Source organism: Bos indicus, chromosome 17 (assembly GCF_029378745.1).
Source record: "Bos indicus isolate NIAB-ARS_2022 breed Sahiwal x Tharparkar chromosome 17, NIAB-ARS_B.indTharparkar_mat_pri_1.0, whole genome shotgun sequence".
Lineage (NCBI taxonomy): Eukaryota > Metazoa > Chordata > Mammalia > Artiodactyla > Bovidae > Bos > Bos indicus.
The window spans coordinates 23892036-23908559 of record NC_091776.1 but is presented as its reverse complement, the minus strand read 5'-3'; the positions used below and the strand labels follow the sequence as shown (position 1 = coordinate 23908559).

Genomic DNA, 16524 nt, shown 5'->3' with positions numbered 1-16524 from the left:
CAAACATTCAGTTCATAACACTGCATCCCTTTTATCTAATTTCCCCCAATATCTTACAAAAAGACCATATCACAACCAAGAAATTGACATTGACAGAGTTAAATTACTAATCAGTTCCATTTTACAAAGCTTTTTGACATCCTATTATAACACACCAACTTCCCTCTTATCCAAGCTCTCTGACACCAATCCTGACCCCTGGCAACCATTAACTAAAATGCTCTCCATTTCTGTAATTTTGTCAACCTAAGAATTACATAAATTGAATCATAAAGTTTATAACCTTTTAGATTGGTCTTTCCACAGCATAATTCTGTGAAGATTCACTCAAGTTGCTGTACATATCAGTAGTCCATTCATTTTTATTGGTGAATAGTATTCCATATTATAGATGTACCATAGTTTGTGTTATATATTCATCCATTAAAGGACATCTGAGGTGGTTCTACTCTATGGCTGTTTTGACATATATACACTACTATATATAAAATGTATAACTAGTAAGTACTGACTGTATAGCACAGTGAATTTTACAATACTCAGTAATGACTTCCATGGGAAAGGATTTAAAAAAGAGTGATGTATATCTGATTCACTTTGCTATACAGTAGAAACAACACAACATTGTAAATTAAATATATTCCAATAAAAATTTAAAAATAAACTAAGGCTACTATATATATTCAAATGCAAGCTTCTGGATGAACATAATTTTTTTATTTCTCTGGCATTATGCTGAAAAGTACAATTGCTGATTTTTTATGGTAGTAACATAGTTTGATTAAGAAACTGCCAAACTGTTTTTCAGAGTGGCTATATCATTTCACATTTATACCAGCAATGTGTGAATAATCAATATTCTTTGCACCTTAACAGCATTTAGTAGTGCACTATTTTATATCTTAGCCTTTCTATAAAGGTATCTAGGAAATGGCAACCCACTCCAGTGTTCTTGCCTAGAGAATCCCAGGGACGGCGGAGCCTGGTAGGCTGCTGTCTATGGGGTCGCACACAGTCGGACACGACAGAGCGACTTCACTTTCACTTTTCACTTTCCTGCATCGGAGAAGGAAATGGCAACCCACTCCAGTGTTCTTGCCTGGAGAATCCCTGGTGGGCTGCCGTCTATAGAGTCGCACAGAGTCGGACACGACTGAAGTGACTTAGCAGCAGCAGCAGTGTTATTTTACTGAAATTTTAGTTTATGTTTCCCTGTTAGGTTATGACCTTATTCATCTGTTCTTGTGGTTATTTACCATTTATATTCTTTTTAGTGAAATGTCTTCTGCCTATCTTCTGTTTGGATTCCTCTTTCATTTTTCTTGCTTGCTTCCTTCCTTTCCTTCATTCTTTTTACTATTGAGTTGAGCATTGTATATTTTCTAGATACTAGTCTTTTTTTTGGATAAGTGGTTTGCAAATATTTTCTCCCAGGGCCTAATTTGTGATTTCATATAGGGTCTTCAACCGAGCAGATCAGTTAATTTTGATGAAGCACAACTTATCACAATTATTCTTTTTATGAATCACAGTTTTTATATCAAGTCTAAGAATTCTTTATCTACCCCTAGATTCTTAAGTTCCTTTTATTTTTCCTTTATTTTTTTTCCTAGTTTTATATTTAAGTTTATGATGCAGTTGGGGTTATTTTTTCACATTAGGTAGTCAGACATCCATTTTAGTTACAAGTCACCTGTGGAAAGTTGATGAATCAATGGGAGAACCTGTGAATGAGGCTGTCACTACAAAGGATAGAGAAAATATTTCTTGTGCCTAACTCTGAAGGTCTTAAGCTAATGATTTTCTTTATATTGCCTTAAACACGTTAATTTTTGTTTGCTAACCATAAAAGAATTTTAACATGCCAATATTAGTATGAAAAACCTTACAATGGAATCTGAAAGAAATATAAATTAATAAGTAAATTGTTGCTGATGTAAAGAGAAATGCTGGTTTAAGGAAACAAGATGTAATTCTTTATGTAGGATGGTCACAACTGTGTAGAAAACAAGCAAAACTCCCTCATATACTAATAATTAAAAGGAAATAAGTGAAATTATTTGCATGTCATTGACCTTTAGATGATGTTCCTTAATACATAATATTTTTTTAAAAAGATATTATTTCATCTTAGCAGCACATTCTTCCAGTCTTTCAAATATTGGAAAGATGTTCATGAGATAATTGACACAACAGTTACAGTTTTTAAATTATCTTTAAATTTATGTGTCCAAATAATTTATTTCAAATAAAAACCCAAGAAAAGTATCTACTGTGAGTTTAGTATGCATACAAAACATATGACATTCAACTATGCAAAACTACAATATTTATTTCTTTGGAATAAGAACATTTAATATGAACATAAAACTAAATCATGTTAAAAATGTAATGAAAATATCAAAGAAAGACTATTTTTTATTTATTTGTATAAATTACTACAAAACAGTAACCAGAATATTCAATTACTATTCACTAATTTACCATGAGTCATGTAATTTTTTTTTTGAGTCATGTAATTTTTTTCCTATAAATGTGCTTCAAAATCTTTTACTCTTTGTTATTATATTTAGGTATTTGATTCCTTTTGAGCTTTTTCTTTTTTTTTGGTTTGTGGGTAAAGTAAAGGTCCAATGTCATTCTTACACACATAAATCCAGTGTACCAGCAACATCAGCTGAAAATACTAGTTTTTCCCCATTGGATAGTCTTGCTGTTCTTGCCAATATTTACAATTGCTAGGACAGGGAAGCAATCTAGATGTCTATCGACAGATGAATGGATAAGGAAGTTGTGGTACACATACACAATGGAATATTACTCAGCTATAAAAAGGAAGACATGTGAGTCAGTTCTAATGAGGTGGATGAACCCAGAGACTATTATACAGAGTGAAGTAAATCAGAAAGAGAAAGATAAATACCGTATACTAACACATATATATGGAATCTAGAAAGATGGTACTGATGAATTTATTTGCAAGGCAGCAATGAAGAAACTGACATAGAGAACAGACTTACAGACATAGGGGAGAGGGAAGGAGAGAGTGAGATGTATGGAGAGAGTAACATGGAAACTTACATTACCACATGTAAAATATACAGCCAATGGGAATTTTCTATATGACACAGGAACTCAAACAGAGGCTCTGTATCAACCTAGAGGAATGAGATGGGAAGAGAGATGGGAGGGAGGTATAAGAGGGAGGAAATACATGTATACTTATCGCTGATTCATGTTGATGTTTGATAGAAAACAAAAACATTCTGTAAAGTAATAATCCTTCAATTAAAAAATAAACAAAAAACACATTTCAGTCGATAATTTTTTAAATTCCTATTTAACATAAATAAAGTGCTAATTTTAAAATTGTATTAAACTTTATGCTATGCTATGCTAAGTCACTTCAGTCGTGTCTGACCCTGTGCGACCCCATAGACAGCAGCCCACCAGGCTCCCCCGTCCCTGGGATTCTCCAGGCAAGAACACTGGAGTGGGTTGCCATTTCCTTCTCCAATGCATGAAAGTAAAAAGTGAAAGTGAAGACGCTCAGTCGTGTCCGACTCTCAGCAGCCCCATGGACCGCAGCCCAGCAGGCTCCTCCGTCCATGGCGTTTTCCAGGCAAGAGTACTGGAGTGGGGTGCCATTGCCTTCTCCAAACTTTAAGTCCACATTAAACTTAAGTCCATTTTAAAATGATTTTTAAAATCCCTTTCCTCCCTTTCATTTTAATGTATTCTCTACAAATTTAATCTTTTCTCATTTGTAGTTTGTGTTGCCATCTCTGCTTTCTGCTTTTTGTCTTCTTGTTTGTGATTTTTAATTGTTTAAAGACATGCTTTAAAAATTTAAACAAGTTTTTTCTAGTGTGTAAGCAGATTTATCAGCTCATACCCTGAAAATGCCAAATGTTTATCATACCTTATTGAAAGACATTTTTGACCCCATAACATTTAAACAAAAACATCTTAGTTTAAAAAAAGGTTTCCTTTTCTGTGATATATATTAACGTAATTTTAAATAAAAAGAGACATTTCATGAATGTCAGCTTTTTCCCAAAAATATACTGAAAAAACCCAGAATATACTGGCATTATATTTTATTATTGGTACTGATAGAAATAGATGACATAGCAATGTAAAACAACCTATTTATTATTTTCCTCACTGGATATAATAGCAGTTGTTTTATTTATTTAACAATTTAGAACAATCATTCATGAAAAGCATTCAGAAAAAAAGTAACAATAGGACACTATTCACAACTAATCCAACATGCATACTTTTCTGTTTTTATTTAGTACAATAGATTTAATTTAAGGAAGAATGAACGAATGAAATACTTTGTCTTCTAAATATTTCAAGCTCATAGTCTTAGGGCTTTGAGGGTTTTTTTTTTTTTTTTTTAAGATGACAAAGTTTCTCCTGAAATGTTCAATAAAGAACACTGTCAGCCAAATTTTTTCCAGAAAGATTTAAGAGTAATATACTTTTATTGAGACGAATTTTAAATGTTAAAAAATTCTTAAATCAAAAATGAAAACAAAATGTACAGTAAAATTCTATTCAAATTTAAAGGGTCAGATGTCACCTATAAATTCTGTGGTGTTGGATCCATTAGGTGACATAACATGGGGATGAGGAAAGGGGCATTTAAGAATATAACCTCAATTTCATAAGTAAAGCAATGAAAGTTTAGAAGACTTTTCATCCCACATAGTTAGATTGGTATAGAAGTAATATTCAAACTTGTATCTGTCCAGGTCTATAGCCTGTGATTTGAAAATCCATACTGTACCTCCCAACAATGCTCACACACATAGTAATTTATTATAATACTTGACTAAAAAAATCACATCCATCATACTTCATAACTTATTACTATATTATTAAGAGAAACTCAGTGGTTAGCTAACAACTTCCAGGAGCATTTAATTATCTTGGAATATCTACTCGAAATTCAAAGCAAATAAGTAATTAAATGTTTATAGAAAAAAATTAAAACAGTTAAAGTAAAATCTCTAAGACTGCTATGTCTAGCCAGTGCATGTGGACACAATGCTGGGTCACAGGCAGAGGATCAGCAAGGAAACAGGGCCCTGGAGGCATCCTCCTACCTAGGCTTTACTTTTTGTTGCTGTACGGAAGGGAAATTGAGATGCTTTGTACGGGAGACACCTATGTGGTAGGGAGGACACTCAAAGCCATTTGGGAAACTGGCTATTTACCACAGGGGTAGGAAATTTTAATACTTTAATAAATGGTACTCCTGTATAAAAAGCATGCTGAATCTGTATCATACTGGTTCTAGGTGTGCTGAGATGTGCTGAGACACTGACCCGTGCAGCCGGTTGCGGTGGTCAAGAGGGCCAGGTAAGGTTACTTCACTGAACCACACTAATGCTGTTTTCTGCGTCTCTTCTAGTGTCATAAGCTGTGGAGCACTTTTCTCGTAGAGCTATCTATCATCCACTTAACTGTTTCCACTTAAAGAATCATCTTTTAAAAAAAGTAGCATGCTTTCTTATGTTTATCTATATTTGTGGTATTGTCGCTGTTGTTGTTCATTAATAATGTTAACTGGAAAAGGGCCCATTGAGGCAAGAAGTTCAGATTCAAACTGGCTTCCATGATAAACTGTGTGAATGTGGAATATAATCCAAATTTCTTTTAGAGCTATAAGTTGCCTTAGCAGTATAATTATGAGATGGGAAGAGATTTGTTCATCCAGTTAAGTGTGGAGTCATTGCTAACCTTTAAAATACTCTCTATGAAATAAAAACTTACACATTTAGAAAATATAGCTTAATGTAAGAGATGGCTGGATGGCATCACTGACTCAATGGACGTGAGTCTGAGTGGACTCCGGGAGTTGGTGATGGACAGGGAGGCCTGGCCTGCTGTGATTCATGGGGTCTCAAAGAGTCGGACACGACTGAGCGACTGATCTGATCTGATCTGAAGAGAGGCATCTGAAGAAACTTTTGAGAATCTTACATTGAAAAGTGGCTGCAAATCCATTCTCTATGTCTGCGTCTCTAGAGTAGCACTGAAATATACACACTACATGCTCAGTTGCTTCAGTCGTGTCTGACTCTTTGTAATCCTATGGACCCTATGGACCCTATAGCCCATGGCTTCTCTGTCCATGGGGTTTCCCAAGCAAGAATACTAAAAGAAAGAAAAGTGAAGTCACTCAGTCATGTCCAACTCTTTGCAACTCCATGGACTGTACCCTACCAGGCTCCTTTGTCCATGGGATTTTCCAGGTAAGAATACTGGAGTTGGTTGCCATTTCCTTCTCCAGGAGATCTTCCTGACTCAGGGAGTGAACCCAGGTATCCCATATTGTAGACAGGCGCTTTACCGCCTGAACCATCAGGGAAGTCAAGAATACTAAAATGGGTTGCTATTCCCACTCCAGGGGATTTTCCTTATCCAGGGATGGAACCTGCTGTCTGCTGCATTATAATCGGTGGATTCTTTACAGCTTAGCCACCAGGGGAGCCTAAGTAAGTGCTCAGTCGTGCAGGACTCTTTGCGATCCCGTCGATTGCAGCCCACCAGGCTCCTCTGTCCATGAGATTTTCCAGGCAAGGATACTGGAGTGGGTTGCCATTTCATGTGTAAAGTAGATAGCTAATGAGAAGCTGCCATATATATAGCACACGGAGTTCAGTTTGATCTCTGAAACGACCTAGAGGGGTGGAATGGCGGGGAGGGTGGGATAATGACTCAAGAGGGAGTGGATTTATACTAAAGGCTGATTTACATAGTTGTAGGGAAGAAATCAACACAACATTGTAAAACAATTATTCTTCAATTAAAAAAAAAAAAAAACTTAAAAACGTAAAAAGTGTCAGGAGGTCCGCTGGATTATATTTGAAGAACAGAATTGAGAAACCAAGATTCTGGAATCAAGCAAATCTCACACGTGAATTCAAGTGTGAATACATATTCCCCAGAGCAACAGAGTTCATATAATATTTGATTTACTTAGAAATAAACTGATAACAAGGAGTACACACCTGTTGCTGTTTGGGCCGACAATCTAGGCCAGTCGCTTGGTCTGGCTTTCACAGGATGGAGGGCTCCCTTGCCCAGGGAAGCAGCCGGCCGGCCCTTGCTGTCTCCTTCCATGTAGCCATGAATCTGGTGGCCCACCCAGGCCAAGCCAGCCCCATATGGCTATAACACCTTCCACTGCAGGTATGCCGGCCCCTCGGAGAATGCTGCCTTAGTGATTGGCAGGCCACTGTGTTTGTTCCCATAATGCAGCGCGGTGCTGGTGCTGCGCATGTGCATCCTTAACGCGAACCCTTTGAGGCAGTGGCATTGTTTTTACCCCAATACAGGGTTCGCGGCTCAAAGGCTGTCAAGTCAAAAAATACAACTAAGACAAAGAGCTGGAGAAGGAAGGATTTATTACTTGCAGTAAGTAAGGAGAACACGCGGGATCTTTCCTAAAGCAGTGTCTCCTCGAATAGCAAAACTGTGGATGTTTTAAGCTAAAGGTACATGTGTGTTTGTGAAGGGGCTTGAGGTGAGGAGAATTCAACACCGAATTGGGACAGAAGTTGACAGAATCCAAGCTTTAGTTCATTGAGTGAGGAGGGTCAGAAAAGTCTTCACCATCTTCTCTTTAGTTCTGGTTGATCCGGTGGTTGAGAGCTTAAGGGGTTTTAAATTCAGCAAAATATGTCAATAAAGTGTTTCAGGCTAAACCGGAACCGGGGGGTCCTTAAAACTTAATATCTTTGCTATTGTTACTTCTCTTGCCTGATGAAATTATTTTTATTGTTTTCTTAAGGTTATTATCGTAGGATCTGTTCAAGGGCAAGCATTGTGTCTGGGTTTGGATCACAAATGTAATAGCTTATCTCTTCTCATGTGTCAAAAAACTATATCTAGTTCTTTTCCGAATCTCAGGGACGGGGGAGCCTGGTGGGCTGCCGTCTATGGGGTCGCACAGAATCGGACACGACTGAAGTGACTTAGTAGCAGCAGCAGCAGTTCTTTTCCTATGGACACCCCCTACCCTATCTGTATACACTGGGGCCCCCAGAAGTGATGGCTCAGCTGGAGAAAGTGGGCAGAGTTATGATGGCACCACCTTCCCTGTTTGCTATTGGACAACTCCAGTGTGCAGAGCGTGTAGTATTCATATAGGAAATCAACATCACCATTTGAAGTTTGCAAGTATATTTGGGTTCTTTACTTGGTTCTATGGAAGTCATAGTTGAATACAGGTGGGAAAAGCTTATGAAAATTGTGATTGGTAATTAGCTGCCACCTTCATCTTTGGCGAGGAATAAACATCTTTATGGCTTTAGAGTCAGTCACTAGGTTAAAAAATAAAGAATGGAATAAAGTGGACTATGTCCTCTTTCAAGCTGCCACGTCCATAGCAAAAGCAATATTTATCTGAAAATGATTTTGTTTTTAAAAGGTAGCTTCAAGTCAGGATGAACATTCCTTCTAACCTAGGTTTTACAGAAGTCAAACCTCCAAAAGTATGTTGGGGAACAGATTCAATTAATGGTGGTGGTGGTAGTGGTGGTTGTTTAGTTACTAAGTCATGTCCAACTCTTAATTGTTTAAAAAAAAATCCTTAGATAAATCAATTGACTACAGAAGTATTTTTCATGAAGACAGCCAGCTGATAGTTTTGGTGAAAAATTAATCGATTGATCTAAGAATAAACCAATTATATAATATACCAGTTATATATAATATACCAAATATATAATAAACCAGTTATAACTGAGGATTATAACTCTAGGAATAGCATCTAAGAAAGCTCTGAGAACTGTTCCACCCATTAGAAGTCAAAACGCAGTTTTACGAAAGTTTTTTGTTTTTTTCAACTGTCCATTAAATGATGTACTATTGACAGTACTATTGACACAGCCTGGCAAGTAGTGGGTAATGGGTCATTTTGGCCTCTTATAAGATTAAACAAGAATGTTATCTTTTAAGGAGTTGTCTTGTTGGTGCTAGGAGAATGTTGCTCTTTATATTTAAATAGTATTTCTGAGGATGAGGAGGTTTGGTTGATGCATAACGCTGATACACAATGCACAGTAGACAAGAGAGAAGAGGCCAAAGGACAGAGGCAAAAAAAAAAGTTTATGTTTAAATTGTGCTTGTCTTGCCATAAGGTATGAATTTTATTTCAAAATAAGTAGTGCCAATCTTGGTATGCAAAATTTGGCTTCTATTCTAACTGCGATGTGGATTGAATTGCCAAATTCAAGTAAAGCTAGCTGTGTTTGACTGAGTTTAGAATTCTGTGGTAATTGCAAAAGAGTTTTCCAAGAAAAAAGAAAAAACCTTCTAATCTTCTTGTTAGCTGTTGAAGTTCTGCAGTTACCTGAAGGGAATATCTCAGTGCTCAGGTATCTTTAGTATTTCATCATTACCTTACACTTGCTTATCAAGCCTTGAGCTGAAACTTTCTTCCTTTTGTCCTCATGGAGCAAATATCTGTTCACATTCCCTGCAGAGTTTCCATGTTGGAATCTTCCCTGTCACTTTTGTTGCTTAAGAAAAGAGCTAAGTTTAAGCTTGGTGAATGAAAATATTTCAATTGTGTGGTGGACCTAACAATATTAGGTGTCTCACTGTGCCTGAATTCCAAACAGCCTTCTTAAATGCGCTTTAAACGACATCCACAAGTAGAGGCTGATTTAACCTTTAATCGTGAAGTTACATAAAAAATTAAACTAGCTAAACTATATTATATAAACTCTAAAAAGGAGATGTAATAGCTTAGAATTATCACTTGACATATTTTATTACTCCTTTCCATTCCCAATAGGTAATTACTCTATTGTAATGTTAAAATTCAGGCTTATAAATGCTGTTTATAAGACTATAAAGACTCTTTTTTTTCTGTAATCTGTCGTCTCTGTCTTGGCAGCCAGTTCAGTCTCTCACTATGAAAAAGAGACAGACATCAGCAATATGTGGTGAAACAAGATTTAAAAAATAGAATACTCTAAAATTAAGTAAGATAGTTTTAGTGTTGATTACTCATAATTACTCCAATTTTTTTGTTGAAATTCATCCAATGAATTGAAGAAGAGTTGGCTTGAAAATATAGTGTTTGAGTGTTTGATCTTAAAAATATATTTACGTATTTACATGTTTTTTTCTTGTAGATTACATTGGCTGTGCCTAAATTTACCAGTATAATTTAGCTAAACAGTTCTAAAATGATTGTGTTGTTATAAATTTATTCCTATTATAGATTGTCAGAAGTTTCTTCATCCCTCTCTGCTGCTCCCCCCCACTAGGTTACATGACCTTGACAAAAATCTATCTGCTTGGTCATTATGCAGATACTTCTTAAGAGTCTTCAAATTGGAGGGAGATAGTCTCTGAGATATAGACAAAAAAAAAAAAAAAGGAGGTTTTAAGCTCTAGCAATTACTAGCTATGTGGTTTTGACTGAGATAAAATCTGAACCTCATCTTTTGCATTTTAAAAATAGAAAATACATTTTGTGCACAAAGACAATATATATATTACATTGGATAATGTTAATGCCTTTTTAACAGAACCTTATACATAGTACTATATGTTTCCTACTGTTCTGTTAATGAGGGTACAAGTAAGTCTACGTCTAAGAGGGTAGCAATTTAGGGATTTTTAGGGTGGATATTATGACTATTATGGTGTTGATTATATTCTGAGTGATAATTGGAGATTAACCAGGAGTATCTGCCACTTCTGATGTGGGACATGGATGAAGTGCTTAGTTTTCATGTTTAGCTATGCTGTCGTTTAACGTTATTGGTTCAGTTCAATTACTCAGTTGTGTCCGACTCTTTGCAACCTGATACAGTGTAGCAAGCCAAGCCTCCTTGTCCTTCACCAACTCCCAGAGCTTGCTCAAGCTCATGTCCATCGATTTAGTGATGTAATCCAACCATCTCATACTCTGTCATCCCCTTCTCTTCCTGCCCTCAATCTTTCCCAGCATCAGGGTCTTTTCTAGTGAGTCAGTTCTACTCATCAGATGGCCACAGTATTGTAGCTTCATCTTCAGCATCAGTCCTTGCAATGAATATTCAGGACCAATTTCCGTTAGGATGGACTGCTTTGATCTCTTTACAGCCCAAGGGACTCTCAAGAGTCTTCTCCAATACCACAGTTCAAAAACATCAATTACGGTGCTCAGCTTTCTTTATGGTCCAACTCTCACATCCATACATGGCTACTGGAAAAATCATAACTTTGACTAGATGCACCTTTGTTGGCAAAGTAATGTTTCTGATTTTTAATATGCTGTCTAGGTTGGTCATAGCTTTTCTTCCAAGGAGCAAGCATCTTTTAATTTCGTGGCTGCAGCCACCATCTGCAGTGATTTTGGAGCCCAAGAAAATAAAGTCTGTCACTGTTTTAATTGTTTCCTCATCTATTTACCATGAAGTGATAAACCAGATGCCGTGATCTTTGTTTTTTGAATGTTGAGTTTCAAGCCAGATTTTTCACTCTCTTTTACTTTCATCAAGAGACTCTTTAGTTCTTCTTCATTTTCTGTCATAAGGGTGATGTCATCTGCATATCTGAGGTTATTGATATTTCTCCCAGCAGTCTTGATTTTGTGCTTCATCCAGCCTGGCATTTTGCATGATGTATTCTGCATATACGTTAAATAAGCAGGGTGACAATATACAGCTTTGGCATACTCCTTTCCCAATTTGGAACCAGTCCATTACTCCATGTCTGGTTTTCTCGGTAGCTTCTTGACCTGCATACAGATTTCTCAGGAGAGAGGTAAGGTGGTCTGGTATTCCCATCTCTTTAAGAATTTTTCAGTTTGTTATGATCTGCACAGTCAAAGGTTTTAATGAAGCAGAAGTAGACGGTTTTCTGAAATTCTTTTGCTTTTTCTATGATCTCCATTCTGGAGAATTATGAAAATTGAAATATCTCTTTCTGAATTTTTAAATTAGGGGTTAAAAGGATTATTACCTCATCATAGAGTTATATATTATTGAGTGTATTGTGACCCTTTATATTCATTAATTGATGTTGTACAATTCCATTCCCATAGCAGTTAATATCCTTGAACCAATGATGAGTTTTGAAAATCACTCTTATCTTTTCTTAAGTACACCTGCAATCTATGACTATGGGTAATTTTTGTGTATGAACAGTTTGTTTCTTTCTATTACTGAGTAGCATTTCTTTATTGATTTACCAGTTTGTTTATCCATTCTCTGGATGAAAAGCATTTGGATTGTTTTCAGATGTTGGTGATTTAACCAAAGCTATAATACAGATATAAATATCTTTGTGAATATAGAATTTTATTTCCCTTGGATAAATATATAGGAGTAAGGTGGATGAAAAGTATAGGAAGTGCATGTGTAACTTCATAAGAAACTACCATAGTTTATTCCCAATGGCTGTATCATTTCATGTATTAGCCAATTATATGTGTGCTTGTAGCTCAGTCAGTAAAGAATCTGCCTGCAATGCAGGATACCTGGCTTTGATTCCTGGGTGGGAAAGATCCCCTGGAGAAGGAAATGGCAACCCACTCCAGTATTCTTGCCTGGAGAATCCCATGGACAGAGGAGCCTTGCAGGCTATAGTCCATGGAGTCCCAAGAGTCGAACATGACTTAATGACTAAGCCACCACCATATGTGTGCTCAGTTGCTCAATCATGTCCAAATCTTTGTGGCCCACCAGACTTCTCTTGTCTATGGAGGATTTCCCTGGCAAGAATTCTGGAGTGTGTTGCCATTCCCTTTTCAAGGAGGTCATCCTGACCCAGGGATTAAACCCATGACTCCTGCACTAACGGGCAGATTCCTTACCACTAAACACCTGTGAAGTCCAGTTATATGTGATATTTCCAGTTTTGAGTTATTTTCTAGCTCTTTGTTCTTGGTACAGTGAGTTTTTCACCCTCGTTCTAAGTGGATGTTAAGTGGAATTTTGGCATGGTTGTAACTTACTTACCTAAAGACTAATGATATTGAGCATCTTTTTATATGCTTATTTGCCATCTGTATATCTTCTCTCATGAAGTTTTTGGTCAAGTGTGACAACTTTTTTTTTCTTATTGTTGAGTTTTGAGAGTTCATTATATATTCTAGATACAAGTCATTTATAAGATATGATTAGCAAATATTTCTTTGTAATATGTGTTTTAATATTTTAGTCCTCTCAGATTCTTTTACAGAGCAGTTTCTCAGTTTTTATTTTATGTATAGCATTCTTTAGTTGTACCTTAAAGCACTTTGTATTAATATAACCAGTGTCACAAAGATTTTCCTGGTGTGTTTTCTGCCATAAGTTTTATAATTATGTGTTCTGCATTTAGATTTATAATCTTACTTGAACTGATTTTGTATAAAGTTTGAAATGTAGGTTTGAGACACAGGTTGAGTTTCTTTTTATTTTTTCAAATGAGAGTCCAGATACTTCAGGATTGTTTAAAATACTATTCTTTTTACTTTAAATTTCTGTTGATTCTTTGTCCAAAATTAATTAGCCATGTTTGTGTAGACTGAAAGAGAGAAAGACAGACAGAGGGAAGGAAGTCATGAAAGATGGAAAAAAAGGGAGAGAGAGAGAAAACTAAAAAGACCAGTGTTTCCTTGAAAAATATGTGATTAAATATCTGCATTAGGATTTTCTGGAAATTTCTCAAGTGTACATTATATTCTTGAGCAGATACACAAAACAATGAAAACAAATAAATCAGAATTACAAATTTGTACAGGTAATTTGACAAATGTGAGCTGTCTTGCACATGTAAATAACTGAAGGTAAATTCGGCGATTCAATTGTGCTGTCTCTTGTGTAACATCTCTATCTTAAATAGAAGATAAATTACACTTTCAGGTTTCTAAAAATGTCCTAGAATTCAATTTTACTGAAAGATTGAAATTAGTGTATTACTTTAAAAGTATTACACTTTACAAAAATCTCTTCTGCAAATATTCAAAATAGCAAGTATGTCTCATACTTTACATATCATTTTAAATCTTGGCATCATTTGTCTCCTGATCTTTAGCTCCTTAGCTGAAAAGTAAGGTAAATAAGGCTGAGGTCTTGTTCCCAGATGAAGTCTGGTTGGCAGAAAGAAAAGTAAACATATGTTAAAATGACTTAATTCATCCCACAAGCAATTAGGATGTGCCTACCACACTTAAGGTTTCTAAGCTATATCAGTGGACAAAATATATATATTTTTTAATAACTACCTTTGTAGGGCTCACATTCAAGTAAGGAAAACAGGCAATAAAACATTAACATAGCAAAAGAAAATAATTGTAAGAAGTGGATAAGGACAATAGGAAACAATAAAGCAGAATAAGGGTGTCAAAACTGGCAATTTAAACTATGTTCATAAGATTTATTTGATAAGAGTGGTTTTAGCAAAGACTTGAAAAACATGATGTAGCTAGCTATATAGATATCTCAGAAAAGAGTATTCTAGGAAAAGGGAAAAGTCAGTGCAAAGTCGATAAGACATCCAGCCTGGTGAATATACTGAACACTAAGGAAGTCAGGGTAACTGTAGCAAAATGAACAAGTGAAAGGGGGAAAAAAATGGAGATGAGATCATGGAGAAACTTGACGGCAACTGTAAGGCCTTTGGCATGTTCTTGGATTAAAATGGGAGCCATCATGGGATTTTGAGTAGAGATGTTGTTTTCTGACTTCTGCTTTAAAGTGGCTGCAGTACTGAAAGTAGACTGAACAGCAGCAGAAGCAGAGGGTGGATCATATAGTCCTGTATAACTAGGGGGTTCATAGGCTGGCAGAGTTAGGGAAAACCTCCTAATGGAGGTTACCTTTGCTTGTCATGAAATCTGGATTTAATTTTGGTACCTCTGGATAGAAAATGATTCACTGGTAGATGAGTTCAATAAGACAGATGAGGTCATCAAGCCTTTAGTGGGCTTACACAAAAGGGAGAATTTGAGTTATTTTCACTCTAAGAATAATAGAGATTAATATTGGAAGTCTCAAAAGAGTCAAATTTGCATAAATTTTATTAGCTATATAACTTGTTTATTTTCTTTCTACCAGTATTATTTGGAACTCTAGGATCAGCTAATTCCCTCCATGTTTCTTCTCCTTAGGTACTGAACAAAAGTACAGTTTCCCATCTGTGCTTCCTTTCACAGCCAAAATTATTCCATTTCAGTCCTTCATCCAAATGTCACCCCATTAGGTCTTTTGAAACTTCTTTTTTTATACAGATAAATTACTAAATAAAGCTTGTAGCGTGAAAGTGTCTGCATCTTATTTCCTAATTGAATCGTGAAAATGAAGTCGTTTAGTTGTGTCGGACTCTTTGTGACCCCATAGACTGTAGCCTACCAGGCTCCTCCGCCCATGAGATTTTCCAGGCACGAGTACTGGAGTGGGTTGTCATTGCTTTCTCCAGAGGATCTTCCCAACCCAGGGATCGAACCTGTCTCCCGCGTTGTAGGCAGACACTTTACCGTCTGAGCCACCAGGGAAGTCCCCTAAAGCTGTGACTTACATTAACAGCCCTCTTTAATAGAGGGTACTCACCCACACTATCAGAGTAACCTGGTCAGGAGTGTGTTGAGGCGAGGAAGAAGTCAACATTACCTTTGTCATTTAATGCCACTTTCAAACCTTTCTCTGCTCTTAGGTAAAACACTATCATGCTTTTGAAGCTTATCTCATCTGGTCTATTCCAATGTCTCTCCGCCTAATCATTTTCCCATAGTAAGCCAGGTCTTGTACATCTCTCTTATAGTTTCATTCTCTTGAATTCTATTACCACAAATTTCATTGTTGTCATTAACATTAATCACCAAGTATTTCTGGCTCTCCTTCTGGGCACATGTTAGGATCACATGCCAGTCACTCTTGTTCTGACCAGAGCTGTGAATAGTGATCTGTGTCTCTTCTTAGAGAATTTAATTGCTGGTTTGAGATCCTTAACAACAGTGGTCCCCAACCTTTTTGGCACCAGGGACCAGTTTCTTGGAATACAGTTTTTCCACAGACTTGGGGAGGGGAGATGGTTTCAGGATGATTCAAGTGCATTATATTTATTGTGTACTTTATTTCTATCATTATTACATCATCTCCACCTCAGATTGTCAGGCATTAAATACCAGAGGCTGGGGACCCCTGCTAGCATATTCTTTTCCATTGGTAACCAATCAATATTTGAGATGGTGAATACTGCTTCAGCCTAGATCCTTAAATGATTATGAAAAACAGAGCACATAAGCAGACTTGTCAAGGACTAGTAGCGTGAGTGCAGTATTAACCTGTGTTTTTTAAACCACTGAGATATGGATACATTTGATTAGGCTGCATAAATTAGCCTATTCTGCCACTGAGCAATGTAAAAGTTGTTAAGTAATTTAGAAAACAAGACAATTGAATTAACATATGTAGTATTGGCTTGTGAGCTGGTTGCAGGTGTAGGAAACTGTTATAGTAATCTGGAAGGATGATAATTCATACTAAGTAGTGACAGAACAGTTAAATTCTCACCTATTAT

The 16524-nt window shown here is 36.4% G+C and overlaps 1 long non-coding RNA gene across 1 annotated transcript in view; it reads left to right on the top strand.

Annotated features, from left to right (window-relative positions):
• LOC139176843 (uncharacterized) overlaps nt 1-16524 on the top strand; it is a 249812-nt gene that overhangs the window by 103942 nt on the left and 129346 nt on the right. Inside the window, exon 2 of the long non-coding RNA XR_011561316.1 lies at nt 5312-5373. This is a non-coding gene — a long non-coding RNA (uncharacterized lncRNA). The remainder of the gene's footprint in view (nt 1-5311; nt 5374-16524) is intronic.